The following is a 5,881-nucleotide window of genomic DNA, read 5'->3' on the forward strand; positions in this document are numbered from 1 at the left end:
CAGAGGAGGGCCACTTGTATGGTTGCAGGCCAAGCCCTCCGAGGAGAGATGAGGGCACCTGGACCTCTTCAGCCTCCTCAAGAGAAGGTTGAGAGGCCACCTTGTGGCTGCTTATAAATTCATTATGGGGGCACAGAAGGGAATTGGTGAGGCTCTGCTCACCAAGGCGCCCCTGGGGAGCACAAGAAATAATGGCCATAAGCTAGCAGAGAGCAGATTTAGACTGGACATTAGGAGGAACTTCTTCACAGTTAGAGTGGCCAAGGTCTGGAATGGGCTCCCAAGGGAGGTGGTGCTCTCCTCTACCCTGGGGGTCTTCAAAAGGACGTTGGATGGGCATCTGGCTGGGGTCATCTGAACCCAGCGCTCTTTCCTGTCTATGCAGGGGGTCGGACTCGATGATCTATTGAGGTCCCCTCCAACCCTAACAGCTATGAATCTGTGAATCTAGGGAATGCATTTGGCTGCACTTCCAGTGCACAATGCATGGACCCTCAAGCCAGTTTCATTGCAGCACCTGGGAAAAGGAACAGGAAGCCAGCACCACTGACGGCTGACCCATACCTAGCACCTGCCACCCGAGCAACTGTTCCTCTTCATAGGAGAGTGGGTGAATTGCTTTGAAACGGTAAGCAGATCCTGGACCTCTCCCTCTGAGCAGACACAGAGACCTCAGTGAGGCTACCTGCGTGAATAAGGGTTACTTGCATATGCCCTGGTTGAATCTCCATATGACTCAGAAGCAGCTTGTCCACAGCAAAAAGCAGAAGCTTCTGGGTAGGGAGACTTAGAGGCTTGACTTCAAATAAAACCTGTTTCTACTTTTAAGGGGGCAAAGAAGAAAAGTAGCCCCTGAAAGAGCCAGAATCTAGGGAGCAAAATTACCTTCCCCTCTGCTCTGGGCCCAGGACTTCCCAGAGTTAGGCTTTAGTTCACTCTTCCTTTCTGTTATCCTACGCTTCAGTCCATCAATCTGTCAGGATCCTGTGTCTGGCATCCACAGACTGTCCCACAACGAAGCTTTTCTGGCAGGGCACAACAGTATCTGACATTTATACTTAGTGCAAACAAAGGCTAATAACACTACCTTGCACACCAAAGGCACTCCTTTAGGAATCAGTGCTGCCTACTGAGCAGAGAAAAGGCAGGGGACTGGGACTTCTGGGTTTTCACCCCGGTTCTACCACCCACCTGCTGTTCCCTGGCTGTGAAAGAAGGAACCTGCTCAACAGGGGATTTGAAAGAACTGAACCGTGCCAAGGGGTTGGAGGTTGTTGGGGGAAAAAGGTGTGGGGGGATGGGGCATGAATGCAGAACTGCAAATACAAATGGATCAGGTGTTGGCCTTGGAGTCAGGACACTGGGCTCTGTGCCCAGTGCCAGGGTATGGGTAGTCCATCACTGTGTGGGTAGTCCCTTTCCCTCTGTTTCCCCAGCCCTCTAGTTTATATAGGTTGGAAGCCCTTTGGGGGAGAGATGGTCTCATGGGTTACATTTGTCTGGCAGCCAGCATGAGGCGGCTCTGCTCTTGCTTGGGGGCTGTAGGAGTTGCTATAATGCACATAGGTAGCAGCAGCATAATATCAATTGAAAGCCATGATTCATCTTTCCTCTGACCCCTGCAGTCTTTCCTGCCAAGTGCAGGGGTCTGGACCCGATGATCTGTAAGGTCCCTTCCAGTCCCTAACAACTATGAAACTATCACCTCTTCTCCTTCTGATGAGACTAAAGGAGTAAAACAGTGATGGCTTGTCTGGACCCAAATATGACATCCATTTAGAAAAGACACCTAAAGAGTCATGTTAACTAGCATGATGTTGACCACAGCAGTGCAGCCAGTGTAGAGTCATTTGCGTCACATTCAACAGTCAGCTGGTCAGGACTCACCCTTACAGTACTTACAAGGCAGCTGCCATTGTTTCCATTATACAGATGTGAAAACTGAGGCAAAGAGCACTCCTAGGCCAGCTCTGGTGGAATACAGCAAGTTTTAAATAGAGCAATTAGAGACACTGCACCAAGACATTGGATGAGGAAGCAAAAGGCACCAGGAGGTTTGAAATTACCTAGGTTGGAGAGAAGTGAGTCAGACACCGACTTGGGTGACACTAGACCCTGAACAGTTAAAAACAACCACAGGTTAAAATGTGCTGACTCAGAGAGCAGCGAGGTCCTTGCCAGCTGCCTGACAAAGAAGGTCGGGACGAGCTTGCAGCGCCATTGCTGGCATGCACGGCACAGGCATGTTCCTCCCCAGCCTGGACGTGTGTTTTTCTGTGTGCAGCTGTGAGGACCTGGTCCTGCCTCTCTAGACCCCTTGGCAGGGGTTGGGGTCTCTGCACTGGATGCAGAGCAGATGACTTTCCTGACCCTGGCAGGAGCTTCCTGCAGCTGTGAATGCAAACACTGCTGTGATCGCTGGGGAGCACTGGTGCTGAGTCCCCAGTGCTGCTGCACTCTTATGTGATCAAAGCTCCTAAGAAAGGCAGGGATTAGAGACTGGAACTGTTTACAACTTGGCAGGATCCTCAGATCAGGTAGGACTAGAGTTGCAGGTGGGGGCCCCACATCTGGCTCTGAGCCCAGGAAGGAGCCTGAGCTGCTAGCACCCCCGCCCCCAAACAATCCTGCTGCTAATGCAGTTTAATTGCAATGTGTCCGGCGTCTTCTGCAGAGACTGCACTGCAGCTGCCTGGCAGAGTTAGACTGATTCAGAGTTAAGCAGTGGGAGGCAGTATTAGAAGATGCCTAGTAGAAATAAGCAGAAACGGAGAGCTGGAGAGGCAGTGAGTGGAGAGGGCTGGGCTGAACCAAGATGCAGGATACCTGGGTTCTCTGCCCATCTCTCCGGCTGCATGTCCCTGGGCAAGTTCCCCCCGCGGCTGCACTCCCCTCTCCACCTTGCCTGCTCAGGCTGATTGCTCAGTGGGCTGGGACGGCCAGACTCAGTGCTCGTAGTGCGCCTGGCACAGTGGTGTCAGACACTGGAAGAGAGGACTGGGTCCTATGTACACTCGCAGGCAATGGGCCAGCACTAGGATACACCACCTACAGAGCACAGGGGAAGGCCTAGTGACATCAACAGGAGCTATGCCCAGAGATGAGGGGGCAATACAGCCCTTCTGGAGTATTAGCCATGGGTTTGTTGTCTTGTTGCATTCACTCTCGGTGAGAACTGCTCTCCTGAACCTGGTTTTTGTCTGCCTTCCCCCTCCCTGGTTCCCTGCTTCTCTAACCAGTCCTTGTGCGACTCCTCTTCCTCTTTTCTCTGCAGCAACTTCTGAATCTCAGCCCAGCGGGCTTCCCTCCCTCCCTGCTCCCCAGCCAGGGATGATGGAGTTAATGTAGACGCAGAAGTGCTGTGGGCATTGATACTCCAATCAGAGCACCAAGGGGCAGGGAGAGTGCCCCTGTAACTGCTTCAGACTGCCTTCAGACTCAGGCAGACATCAGTGAGTTGGTTACACTTCATTCACATGTAGGAAGTTATATATCCTGCCAGTGGAGGGACTAGAGACTTAACTGTCTAAAAACTCTGAATATGCCACATAGGCCACATGAAGACATTCAGGCTGAGTCCAGCCCACGAGCCATATGCTGGATGTGCCTGACTTAGCACAGCAGGGCTCCAAACTCATCTGGGACTTCCAAGTGCTACTGTAGGAGTAAGGGTGTCAGTAGCAAAGCAGGTTTTATTTTTGCTGTCTTGTCGTGTGTCGTGAATATGCCAGCATAATTTTCTGAGGAAGAGATGCTTCCTGTCTCACGTCCTCGGTCTGGTTTCTGCAGAAACCTAAGGAAGGCTCAAGCTGCCAGGTTTCGATGTGGCTTGACAATCTGAATGATAAACTCCTAGGGCCCTAGTCCTACTTCTTTTTCATTGGACAGCAGGACCTCCCATCTCTGATGGTCCCAATACCATGACTGATATCCCCATTTTACAGAAAGACCATCTAAATCATGGAGAGTTGAAACGACCTTCCCAAGGTCACACGAAAATCCACCTGAAGAGCTGGGATTCTCAGATCAGATCAGAACTCTCTGATTTGTGCCCTATTCTCTACAGGACGGTGCCAGCCTGGGCTTTTAAGCCCTCTGAAAGCCAAGGGGTGGGTTGATGCAGGGATTCACCCAGTCCCATGTCAAAACCAGAGAGAAGCAATTTTAAGTCGATATTCCCCACCCCCGCGAAAATATGCACGTGTGCTACAGCCAAGTGGACCAGATTGCACTGCGTGCAGTCAGGCTGCTGCAGCCCGTCCTTTGTGCTCTCAGCAGGTTATATACAGGATGTCCACACAAATTAATCATGAAATGCCAGGCTCAGGTTCTGCAGAGCTCAGTCAGCTGCTGGGCTCTTGCTGCAGGGCTGCAGGCTAGCCTGACAACAGCTTTGGAAACTGAGCCCGTTTTTATTTATTGGCAAGAATTCTGCCCACCCTTCAATTTTCAACCCCGTGTGTGTGTTTCCATAACAACTCGAGATGGCCCGTCACATCAGCAATCTTATACCATTGCTGTAACTGCAATACCTGGTGGGGACTCCTTGTGTACCGATCCTCACAATGTCTTTGGGAAGTAATTCAATATACCGTCCTCCGTGTTACAGGCAGGGCACTGAGGCCCATGATGGCTAAGTGATTAATCCATTTTACATGGGAAGTCTGTGGTAGCGCAGAGGTTAAACTCAGATCAGAGGTGAAACCTGTAACCACTAGGTTACCCTTCCTTTCCATACTTTCAGGTAGTGGGAGGCGGTGGGGAGGGGATACCTGGATTTCAGGTGCCAGCATCACACATGCTATTATGGCTTCTGCCCCCTTTGAAATCCCCAAATGGAAAGGGCATATGTTCCAGACCCAGTCCAGATATTGCCCAGAACAGCAGCTGCCTTGCCAACTGCAGGTCTTCTTGCAAGATCACACCTTATCATCGGGCCAGCCCATGAGAGCTTGGCACTGTTCCCTACTCGATGCCTGTTAACACCAAACCTGAACTCTAGCTAAACCTCTGGACACAAATACTCCATTAATGACCACAGCATATGCTGGGTTGAACATCTGAGTCCAATACATTTGTTAGTCCATGTAATAAATACTCTTCTCCCTCAAAAATCCCCTGCAAATGATGTGGAGGCCTATTAAAAGCCTGGCCGGCCTGATTTCATGACTAAGAGACACCAGAGTCAAATTCTAGGTAATTGGATCCTAATGGTCTTATGGGGCAAATGCTGGCAGCAAGCAAACAGGTTTGCAGGGTGAATGCATCATCAACCCGAACGCCCACATCTCACAAGGGTTAAAAAAGAATCAGCGGATCCAGGCATGGTCTATAAAAAAAAAGAGCCATCTGGGTTGTCATCCGAGGTTTGGTTTAAAGCGAGTGAAACTGGCACTTCCCAGCCTAGAGAAGGTCCAGAGCAGGGCGGCGAGGACGACGAGCTGCAGGGAGGGACTTCCACCAGAGACTCGAGAGGCCAGGCCTGCTCTGCGTAGAAAAGAGGGGGGACGTGAAGCAAGCAGGCTGCAAGTTTAAACCGAAAAAGGATGTCCTTTTGAATCCGGCGCATCGGCCAAGGGTGGGATTCGTGCCCACCTGCTGCGGTGGGGGCAGAGAGTTCAGCCAGATTCCCCATGGGGTTGGACACGTCCTTGGAGGAAAGGAGCAGGGCAGCAAGGGGCACGGCTTCTGTGTCGGAGCGTCTTAGACCCTCAATGCTGGAGGCTGCGAGTGAGAGGGGAACAACCGGGACAAAACCCCGGTCAGACCCGGTCCCTCTCCCTTCCTGTCCCTGCAGGACTGGGCAGGAGATGGAGCTGGGATATGGCTGGACCAGGTAGGACACCTGAGCCCTCCCGAGGCGGGGTGGCCGGGAGGGGTG

This window comes from Gavialis gangeticus, unplaced genomic scaffold (genome assembly GCF_001723915.1).
Source record: "Gavialis gangeticus isolate Ggan-Ray unplaced genomic scaffold, GavGan_comp1, whole genome shotgun sequence".
In the NCBI taxonomy this organism is placed as follows: Eukaryota; Metazoa; Chordata; order Crocodylia; family Gavialidae; genus Gavialis; species Gavialis gangeticus.